Genomic DNA, 12,322 nt, shown 5'->3' with positions numbered 1-12,322 from the left:
GTGCTGGAAAGCCAAGTTTAATGGGCATGGGGTGGATAAATAGGGAATTCTGCCTTTTGTCCCATTGTGTCTTCACTTTACTGTGACATGCTAAATAAAACTCAGTAAATATATTTTGGCTGAACAAGTATTAGAAAATTGGCTTACTCAATTATTTTCTTTTAAAGGCCTAAATGATTCCATGTTTTCTGTCTTGAAACAAGTAGGTCTAATATGTATTTCCTTTCCCTTTTGGAGAAACTGCCAGTATGGACAAGGTATTCCTTCTAGGAAGGAGCTCTGGATGCTGCTGATGGATTCTTCTGTGTCCCTGCCTTTCCCAATGCCATTGAGCAAGAGGGAAGTTTTTCCAAAGAAAAACAGGTTTAGCACAAAAAAAAAGGGTAAACTTGAGGAAGTTTTCCATGCCAGTTTTATTACCAAAGAATGTGTTTAAAAATATTAGTTAATTATTTGGACCGTTAGACTGTTAAAATGTAAATTGGAATAACTGTAAATCATGATTGCCATGTATATGGTATCTTTTGTCCAAAAAAGATTTTGAGTAAAACTCTTTTTGCAATGTTTGGCAGTTATGAAAGGGAGTTTATCCATGCATTAAAAAAAAAAAAATCATGTTTTACTCAACATTTGATTTGTATGATGTCACTTATGAAAGACTGTTTAAAGCATTATATAACTGATGATTGGTTGGGCAACTTTTTAAATTTAGAAACCAAATAACAGATATAGAATTATTTATTTTATGTCTAAATCCTTTCAGAAAAACTTTGTCAGTTTTAGTCTGTCATGATTTTGAAAGTATTACCTCAATTTCCTAGAAAAGTCTTATCACAGAAAAAAAATAAGCCAACCAAAATCCCCAAAACAAGTAATCTAATCATAAGAAATTGTTCTCTTTTTAGTTTTCTCCAGTTTTTGGGGATTTATGCTTATAATCCTCAAGCTCTATATGTGACAATCCCTTAAGAAATACAGATACTGAACACAGATAATACACATATAGGTGAGCAGCTTGATAATGGGATCTTACCCCATCCTTTCAATATATCAGTGAAAAAATAAATCCAAATAAACCATATTGTTTATTATTTTCATTGTCATTATCATGGGTAACCCATTGAAGATTATAGAACGCCTCTCAAAGTAGGATACTTTTCTGATTGGAAATGTTTGATAAACACATCCGATATTTTGATATTCCTTCTGATAGGTTTAAGAGATGCATTCAGTTTCAGGTCCACTGCTCTGATTCCCACTGAGTGTCTTATTCCCTAGGTTATTCACAGAGAAGTGCATTTCTCAGTATGATTACAGAACACGGGATCTACCCTCTTTTTCTTTATCCAGAAATTCCTGAGGAAAGGCTGTGCTGGTGCTTCTACAAGCCTGAAGCGTGTGTGGCAATGAATCACTCAGTCTGAATAACTCAGCTTGAAATGCTTTCTCTTTCCCAAACTCCAGTTTTGCCTCTTGCTTGCTATTGCCTACATGCTCCAGGTGCTCCAAGGCATCCAGTTTTGTTTGTGTGGTGCTTACCAGATGGTTTTCTCCAGCTAAGAATTTCCAGCCCAGACTCACTAATGGCTGTCAGGCAGCAGGCTCACTCAGCTATCTCAAGTTAAGTGGAACCCATTAATTTTGCCATCTTGCAGTGACTTGCATTTTCCATCTAAAGATAGTTAAAAATTTACTTCCCATCTTTCTTTTTTCCCTGCTACCCCCTAATGCGTATTGCTATTTTTATTGCAACATGCAGTTGTTTTAGAAACACGCATTTCCTAAGTGATTTGCATTGTCACAGGAAAAGTCACAAAGTGCTGAACTTCATGGCAAAATAAAAGGATAACCTACTGACAAGTACTCCTTCCATTTCCACCCCATTTCTAAATTTTAGGGCTAATGGGCCAAAAAGATTTTTCATGTTTTTTCTGCCCACAAGATTTGTCTGCATAGGAAAAGAGAAATTCAGAAGTTGCATGAATTTCTCTCTGTGTGACCTATAGAATCTTTCTGACTGCAGTGACCTGGTGGGGCAGCACCTCCTGCTGCTCTGCTAACAAGACCCACTGATTCCAAACACCTCCAGGTCTCCAAAAATAATTTCTGTCTGTGAAACAGAAGGCAAAAGTTCACCAGCCATATTAGGTGCATCCCTGACAGAGCTTTCACTCACTTAACGCTGTGGCAAAATTAAAAAGCCAGGAGGGGCGGGGGAGAAGACCTGCCATACAGAGAGAGAAAATAATTGCAGCACTGCTCGCTAAGGAATAATAGATCACCTTTTCACACTGCTAATTTGCCTTGCTGCCTCTGCGAACAGCCTCTGGATCCCACCTAATTGTAGCCCTCCGCTCCTGTGCCAGAGCGCATTGTCACGTCTGCTGCCTCGGCTGCCTTCTGCTCTCTCCTCTTTGTGCTCGCTGACAAATGATGAGACGCTGAAGTATGAAGAAATGCAAACTGCATTATAGGAGCTCTTCAGATCACTTGAATTAGCCAATTGGCTGTGGAAACCTTTCATTCTGAGTGTTTTTTTCATTTCTGAGAAAAAAAAGGGGTTTGTACAGAGCAGGTCAAACTTCATATTTATTACTAAGATTTTTTACCTCCATTAGTTTTTACAAAAGGAAACACAGCTTTTTTTTTTTTTTTTCTTTTCTCATTCTGTTATTTCAAAATCTATTTTTCAGGTAAGAAAAAATGAATTATAGGTACGAAATTTTTCAGGTACATAATTTTTGACACATAATTCCTTTTCCAGATTTTAATTTACCAAGCATTCAGTACTTTCATTGTTCTGACCCTCAGACAGAAACTTTGGGGAGCTACAATTCTGTCTCTAGATAAAGTTCTCAGTTCTCAAGATCCAGTCAATTATATTATTGCTTACATTAACTTGTCCTCTGCAGCCTGGATATCTGGGAATGAGCAAAACCTAGGGGTAGCATTTTCTCTGGTATTTTCAGCAGATCATTACTGGAATTATTTCCCATTGACTTTCTTACACTATGGAAAAAAATATCCAAAGAATAGAAAATTTTAATACAGACACAACAGGAAAACTATTTTCCTTCCACCTCTACCTTTTGGGAGCTTTGTGCATATCCTATGCATGATGCTTTTTAGTATTAATAACTGATCTATTCATCATGCTATCAGGATGGTCAACAAACAATTCTTTGTTTGCTTACTGCCTTCCAACACACACTGTATTTCAGCATATTAGCAGATCCAAGCCATAAGAGATAATAAAGATTCACATAGGATTTTCTTAGATCTATATTTTGCGCTAACTACTTATCAGGTGCCTGAATCAAGGTTATCACACAGTTTTTTGCAACTTCATCCACATAGTAGGAATAAAATAAATATTCTCTGTACAAATAATTCTGTACTCTGAAACAAGAATCTGTATGTAATTCAGGAAGCCTAGAATGTAGCTTATTTCCCATTGGTATGTACACAAATATTTATGTTGATTTTCTGTCCAAAAGTTTTCAGCTTGCTTGTTGTGAATTGTCTATCATTTATTTGTCATCAATATAATGTTTTAGGAATTGATTTCCAATTCCCTAGCTGAAGCTGGATGGTAATTTGGATTCAAAGTGTAGCACAAAGGAAGTACTGTTATGCTGAAATAAGCATGGACAGAAACCAATATCATAAAATAGAGTGGCAAAATTGTTTTATAATTTTTCATATGACCAGGAAGCTGTCTAATTCGATGACATTCAACTACTCTATTAAATTCCTGCAAGTTAAGGCTCTGAATGCTGTGTATTCAAGGACTGCAGAGTGAAATGCTCGCTGTGCTCCACACACACTGCAGGGCACAGCTGAGTCCTGCAGCCACAACAGTGGGGCAAAATCACAAATGGTGAGGAGGGACAAAGTGCTGCCCATCAGTGAGAACTGAGGGGGAAGTGTGACAAACAGCTCTCTGAGCTCTGTGGTGAGAGAGTGAGCAGGGCCAGGAGGTGCTGAAGATGTCCTTGAAGCCTTTGAGAACCTCATGACAGAGCAGTTATGTCGCAGACATCTTTTTCACTAAAAATCCATTCTTTAGGATTTTCCCTTCTGGGAAGCTGAGGCCTCAGAAAAAGAATGTAGACAATGGTTGTCTGCTGCTGTGGAATGCAACAGGTGGATTTTTGATTGGGACATCTTGAAAGTTTATAATTAATGGCCAATCAAGATGGAGCTGTCTTGGACAGAGTCTGAGAGCTGCCTTTTTTATCATTCTTTTCTATTCTTAGCTTAGCTAGGTTGTGAGGAAACCTTTTTCTTCTATTTCTTTTTAGTATAGTTATAATGTAATATACATATCATAAAATAATAAATCAAGCCTTCTGAACACGGAGTCAACATTCTCGTCTCTCCTTTCACTTGAAACCCCTGTGACCATGGTCACACAGTTATTCCCTGTGACCAGTGGAGCCCATGGAGGACCAGACAGCTCCTGGCAGAAGAGGAACCCCCACAGGACAGTTTTCTGGCAGAAAATGCAGCCTGTGGAGGAGCCATGCTGAAGGTGTCTCTGCCTGATGGAATTTACACCTTGGAGAGGATCCATTTACCCCTTGGAGAGGATCCATGCTGAAGCAGCTCTTGAAGAGCTGCAGCCTGTGGAAAGGACTCATCTTGGAGCAATTTGTGAAGGTCTGGTTCCAGTGGAAAGGAGCACAGGAGCTGTATGAGGAAAAAGGAGCAGTAGAGAGAAATTCTAATGAACTAAGCACAGCTGTCCTTGTCCCATCTCCCTGCACCACTCAGGGAGAGGAGGAGGAGGAGACAAGATTCCCCAAAGGAATGAAGCTGAGCCAAGGAAAAAGGGAGAGAAAACAGTAAGGTGATGTGGTTTTGAGTTTATTTCTGCTACTTCACTTGTAACCCCATAAGTGATGCATTGAATTTATTTCCTCCAAATGAAGTCTGGTTTGCCTGTAGTGATAACTGATAAGTAATCTCCCTGTTTTCATCTGCACTTGTGAGATTTTTCCATATTTTCTCCTCCTGTGCTGTTGAGGAATGGGAGTGAGAGAGTGGCTGGGTGGGCATCTGCCAGCCACACAAGGTCAGCTCACCACACTTTTAAAGAAAGGTAAATGTTCCTGTCACTAAGAATCTGCTTTCACCTTCTGAGGCCATAAACTCAACATTATTGTCATGAAATTAATATAAAGCACGCCTTCACTTTCCAAAATTGTGGCAATATTATTGAAGTTGGATTCGAGTCTTTGTGCATACTCCAGCTAAAGGTTTATATGCATGACAACACTGGATTTTGAGGAGTGTTTACTTGGATATCAGAAAATTCATGCCTGATTTACGTAGAAGCTTTTTTTCAAGTGTAAGAATAAGATTACAATATTTTACCAAATTTTTCAAACAATGCAGCCAGAAGAGTAACTAAAATTAATTTTGTTTAAAGTTGATTTTAAATCTGTTTCTTCCTTAAGGGAAGTTCTTCATGAACTAGCCTGCTCATTTTAATTCAGTAGTCTTTTAAGATATTTTTTGTGGTTTGGAAAAAATTTTTCTAATATACAAGTTCCTAAGTTTTCAGATATATTATTAAGTTAGTGAGGTAGAAATAAATTTTAAAGAAATTATATTTTTTATAAAAGATATTAGTTAAAAAATTAAAAGTAACTGCAGGTTATGCTCAAATTAGTAGTGCTATAAACTTCAAGATTTTTCATGTTATTATTATTAAAAGAACTGACAACAATGACTCAGTATTTTTGTATTTCATTTATTACATACTACAACACTTTGTGATTAAAGTTAAAACAAAGAAAATGTTTTTGATGATTTACAGTAAATTTAATATTTGATTAACATTTCAGAAGGGGGAAAAACAAATGAACAGGCTATAAAACATGCTAATGATGATCATGATAATTCAGAATGTTCTTAGAATAGATAATGCATTAATGAAGACATCAAGATTTCATGTAGATATTCCCCCCTGTAAATTTTATAACAGGCAGAAGAATCTTCAAATGAATCAACAAGGTTTGAAAAACTGTATTGGATTTAAACCCTTCCTGCCATTAAAAAAAGAAAAAAATAAAAATATAAAAGATAATATCTCCTTGCTATGTTTTAATCATTATGCTCACCTCTTTCTATACATATTCTTCCATTTTCCTGTCCACAAAGTTTTGCATTTACTAATATTAAGTCTCTCCTGTTAGCTGAAAGTGTCACAGACCAAACCACTCTTTTTCATTTCACTTTGGCCTCTGTTATTTATTTCCAACAGTTATCTAACTTGTGGTCAAAGCTGAATAATCACTGTCAAGTTACCAGCAGCAGATGTGAAGCTGCTATTCCAAGCACAGGAAAAAAGAATCTGCACAGGGATTTGAGATTAATTGCTCATGAAATCACCTAAAAACTTCTAAAAGTCATTATGAAGTATGACTCCTAAAAAACCTCACTATGTACAGAACAGTGATTTCCTTAAAAAAACAGCTACTCTCTGTGCCTCCAGTGATCTGCAAATGAAAGCTTGAGAACTACATCCTAAAGGAAATGGACAGGATGTAGATAAACCTTTCTTTTCTACATCATTGATAGGAATATGAGAATATAAAATGGTGAATAATGGCTCATTATGAGATGAATATCAGACATAATAAAGTAATTCCAATTCAGATTGTTCATCTGGGCCCAATCACAATTTGGCCAGAAGATCTGTTCTGAGGTAGGAAAGGAAAAAAAAAGGACATAAGGGAGTTAGGCACTTAACACCAGGATTTTAAGAGTATTTAGCTTCTGTCTGTCATGACAGTTAGTATGACTGAGGCATCTAGCAGCCCATGAAAAAACCCAACTTCCACTTTATTTCACAGAGACATCACTCCTTTCTCCAAAAGCTGAAACCTGCTCTCATTTTTCACTTGGATCATCTGCCACATGCCAGAGTCTCCTAGTTATCAGCTATTCTTTATCAGCACCCACTGTTCCTGCTCTGAAACTTCAAATGTAACAACCCCCCCAAATTCATCCTTGAGCACCTACTATTTTATTAAATGCTCAGGTCTATGTATCCTAGAGACCCTACTATGTTTCCACATGTAAAGCCTTTGCGTTTTTTTTTTTTCAAACTTAGCATGTCCTCTCTTTTCTTAACACCCCTGCACGAGCCTTCCCTGCTTGCAGTTTGAGTTTCTTATGTCCAATTAGTTTTAACTCATTTAACCTTGAAAGAGCAGCTGCTCCCCACTAGGCCATGCAGTCCTCAGCTTCTGGTACAGGTGTATTAATCAGAGAGTGTGAATTAAAACTCAGGGGAAGGGTGGAGCACTTTCACAGGCAGCCTTCTCCAGAAAAGCCTCTGACTCCATCTCCCTGGGACTGGTTAATGGGCAAGTGCTATAGAGCAAAGGCTGCAGGTTGAGTTTTATCTCCCTTTACTTGGTGCTCTTGCTGGGATTAAAGCACATGGAGTTCTGCTACCAGTGGCTTGCAGTGCTGCTTCATCTTGTGTTTATGTCCTTTCTAACTGCATAGAATCTCTGGCTTGCTGGCAGAATAGGATGCTCTTCTTGATTTCAAAACAGTTTTTAAAGGATTGTGGCTGTGGGTTCTTATTATCTGCGTGTTTCTTATGTGAAACACTTCATCCAGGAGATGGGATAACTAGCCTAAAGCTTGGAGTGTGAATTTGGGTTCATTGTGTAGGTGCCTGTGTTAAGCATAAAACCATACACTCACTTGAGGGAAAAGATGACAATCATTCCTTTCATGTGTTTTATTTTATTCTCTTCCAATGTCTTTAGAAGGCATGAGATTTGGCTCTATGAGGTTTGGATCTGCAGGTGGGTAAGCATGGAATGGATGTCCTTTGAAGAGAGGAAAGCAATGAGTTTTAACCTTTCATTTTGAGACTATTTGTGCTTTTGGCTTCTGACTGAGGATTGGTCTTCAGGGGTGGTCACACCAGTTTTTGAGGTGAGGCAATGGCTTCACACCTATTAAGTGTTTAATATTTGCTACCTCCCTGTCCTAGCTGAACTGCACTTTGTGTCCTTGCAGTTTTTGTCCATCTCTGCGTGCATCTGTACCTTTTATATCTGATATAAAGTGACAACTGATACCAAATGATATTGACAGGCCTTTATTGAACTTAATTACTCTTCAGAGACTGGCATGAATCAATCCTCATAAAATTCATCTGTCGCTTTGTGACGTGCCAGCTTTAACATGGAGGAGATGAAGGGAAAGCTCTCTGAGAAAGGAGCCCATTTTAACAGCAAGTTATTTCTTCTTTAATTATTGATGGACTCTTTTCAAGTGAAAATTGTCATAAACATTTATCAGTTAACATAGTGAAAATAAAGATGAGAAAACTCAGTGATGACATTCAGTTTGGTTGTATTCTGCAGTGTAGGAAATACCATGAACTTCCATTAAAATTAGTAGATGCCCTGAAAATGCACTCACCACTATGGCAGATGAAATTTTTTAGCATTATCAAGTTCAGCACTTACTATTTTGTATGGTTTTTCTTGTTGCTTTGTGTGTTTTGTTGTGGTTGCATAAAGCTATGGAATTACAGTTTTATAACAGAAATATAATAATTAAATCTGAAAGTGATAAGTTATGAGCTTCACTGGAAAAAGTTAACATGTTCTACATTGATGACAAGCTAAACGTTTTTAAGAAGTGTCTGTTTTGTAGTGTTTCTTATGAACTCAACTAAAAATTTTCCAGTTGTTGGGAAAAACAGTATGGATATAAGCCATTGGTAACTTCAGGCCTTTTAGTTAGAATCTCTTCACATTGCTTAGTGTAAACCAGTGTTTCTCAAACTGAGGATGTTAATTGAAGGCAGATTCTTATTTTTCTTCATAGTTTAATGTGGAATTCTCTTTTGGTGTTGTGGGTCCCAGGACAAGGTGAGAGGTGAGACTTTGACTCCAAGTTCTTAAAAGGCTGATTTATTATTTTATCATATTATATTAAAAGTGCTATACTAAAAAGAAGGCTAGACAAGAATGATAAGAACCTGTGGCTGACCAGAGAGTCCAACACAGCTGGACTGTGGTTGGTCATTAAATTAAAACCATTCACATGGAACCAATCAAAGATGCACCTGTTGGTAAGCAACCTCCAGACCACATTCCAAGCAATCTGATAATTATTGTTTACATTTCTTTTCTGAGGCTTCTCAGGAGAAAAATCCTGGCGAAGGGATTTTTCAGAAAATATCATGGTCACAGTGCTCTCTCTACCTGGAGTGATGATATTTGTCAAAACTTTCTTTCCTCATCTTTCTCACCACATCTTTCTGTGATGGAGGAGTTAAACCACTGGTTCTCAAAATGAAGGGGAGGTAGGAGTAAGACTGGAATCAAAAATAATTTTTTTAAGGCAACCTGCTTTATTTTTCTGACACTGAAATAATGGAAGTTTTACACAGGCTGAGCACTTAGGGAGTGTGGCCACTCCAATTTCGATTTCCCTGCAGGGCTTTCAGCCTATGGTTTGTATGAAGTAGGTGGAAGGTAGCTCAAAACTGCATCTAAGAACTCAAAGAATAGTCAAGAAAAAAGAGGCATAATAATACAATTTAGGAAGCCATTACTTCTTGGCCTAGCCAAGTGAAGGTGTGAGCTGACATCTAGTCAGCATTAAAGCTATTCATTTGGAGTAGTCTTCTAAAATGGCTAACACTTTTTGTCTGCTCCCCTCCATTCTTACTGCAAGGCTGTTCCAATTCTCATTCCAGTCTTCTAAATACAATTGAACTTCTGACTTTTTCACAGGCAATATGCTCTCAGTTTCTTCTTTTGTCTGTCCTCTTCTTTTGTCCTCTGTAGGTTGGTCGTGTTGGGTGTTTTTTTTGTGTAATTAGTCCTCCTACAACTTCCATGCTAAAGAGAAGTATCCTCTCTTGTTTCCTGTTGCTAGGCTACATGACTCATGTTCATTTAAGACACATTTCTATGGTATAAAATTGTACCGTGTAGAAATGCCCAGGTTTGATTGCTGTGAGATATTTTGGAGTATTGGAAGCACTGTTTGCCACAACACTGTAATGTTCTATCCAAGCTGAATTACCCCACAGAGTAACAACTTCTTTTAGCTAATGTAACCACCTTTATGAGTCATAACAGTTCATGTCTTAAGATATCCTTGTTGGTCTGTATCTGTAGATACTCTGCACATCTTTGAGTAGACCTTCTTGTAACTTGTTCTAATTTGGTACCTTTTGTCTTGGACTTAATTAACAACTTTGAATATCCTGGGAGCTGCTTCTTAGCCTATTTTCCTGCTAGAGATTAAAGCTCCAGCCAGACATTCTTTCAACCAGAGGTTAAAGCACTCAAAGCTTTCATGTGTTTGGCTTCCTTGAGGTGAGGTTCCTTTTCAGAGTTAGCCCTTTTTTATAAAAATACTAGTACAATTTCCTTAAAGATTTTTTTTTTTTTTTTTAGAAATTTGGAGTACACGTGGATGAATTATGAATTAATCCCCTTTAAGTCTTTTCAATATTGCATCCAATAAAATTCAAAATCATGGCCAGGGTTTTAAAAATTTGTTTACATTCCCCAGCCTGATTAGCTACTATCTATTACTGCTTTTTCAAGCAATGCATTAAGCAGAACAAGTATTTGGAATTGTGTAATTTGGCCATTCGCTTCACAGCTGGAAAACATGAAAAGTGTCTCTTCAGTAATATTTTAGGTTATTACTTTTTAAAATGTATTAATACTGATTTATGTACTTAATTACAAAGTGAGGAGATGAAGTTTGCACTTGAAGAACAACGGGATTTGTGATGTTCTGATGTCTTAAGGAAGGTTTATATTGCTTTTTCAAATTTGCTCCTGAGAAAACTGTCTACCAGTTCAGGCAATGAAGAACTATGAAAACAAACACAGGTTTTGAAATAATTCTAGATTTTCTGTGCAGAATACCTATGAGAAGATAATAAAAGTAGTAAGCAATGTTATGCAAGCCCCTATTAAGTTCCATTTGTGATCCAGTGTGGCACAATGCTAACTTCCTATGTGATGAAATTACTTCTATCTACATGATTACAAGCAAACTCAATTTTAACAAAATCCCATCCAGCTGAGCACATGGAATATATGTTACTAATATAAAATTGATTTGTATTAAATTGCTGTATAAATGAGGATTAGTGGCCTGAAGTGGGCCTTATGTGCTTTGACAAAAAGCACGTTCAAGTGCTGTAAACACAGCAAGTCCCCATCTACAATTGGACAATGCTGTCCATAAATTGAAGATTTTAAATCTTGTACTACCACAGAGCTCTCAAAGGATTTTTCCACTAACAGTGCTGACTTGCCAGCAAACTTCTGGGATCTCAGCATGGCAGGACCCGAGTCAATTGCTAGTTTCTCATCTGGATAACAGCAAAAACCTGTCGTCCATTCAAGCAGGGAGCTTGCTGGGGTCTGAGAAGGCCAGATAGCAAAGCATCTTAGCAGAAATCCTGTAAAATAAACTTGGAAAAAATTTTGAAGAGGTCATTTTTCACTTTCAGCCCCAAGGTAGAATTGGGTCTTCCTATGTTATTCCTGATGCATATTTATCTATGTTCTAAATATAATAATGGAAATTTGGCTGCCTCCCTGGGCACTCTCTTCCAGTACTTAGCCATCTGTAGTGCTACACACTTCACCTGAAAGTCTCTTGCTGCTATTAAACCCACCGCTTCTTTCCTTATCTTCATCAGATGTGAGGAAATGTTTATTCTCCACTAATTAATAACTTAAAATGTAAAAGATAAAAAAGTTGTTACACACATCTTCCTTTAGTCTTTGTTAGACCAAATGATATTTCTTTTCAACCTTGCTCATGCTTGTTACTCCTCTTAAAATTCTTTCCCACTCTGTTCCCAGCTGTTCTGCATTTTTCTTGAATCACAGTGCCCAAAACCAGAATGGTGATTGCTTTGGAGCTTTACCAGCAAGTAATGCCACTAAAAAAAATTTCTTCAAGTATCTTAGAGCCTATAACCGTACTTTATATTTTGCAGCATAACAATTGAAAAGAGGTGAGAGCCTTGCTTACCTTGGATTGCCAAGTAGTAAAAATTCCTAACTGTTTGCTGGGACATCATTCAGAAAATATTAGAGGGAAGATTTTACTTCCAATTAACCTGAGACAATGCTTTCTGAAAAATGTTTTTCCAGATTGTTGCTAAATTTAGACCAAGTTTTTGGACGCTTGTGATGGACAGAATGGATCTATTTAATTTATGATGCTGCTTGATCAATCTTGAGCAAAAGTACTTTATAAGAGGTCCCAGACCACAGCCTTAGAATTTTTTTCC

This window comes from Zonotrichia leucophrys, chromosome 1, assembly GCF_028769735.1.
Source record: "Zonotrichia leucophrys gambelii isolate GWCS_2022_RI chromosome 1, RI_Zleu_2.0, whole genome shotgun sequence".
NCBI lineage: Eukaryota > Metazoa > Chordata > Aves > Passeriformes > Passerellidae > Zonotrichia > Zonotrichia leucophrys.
The sequence above is the reverse complement of the archived record's forward strand: the minus strand, read 5'-3'. Positions refer to the sequence as shown.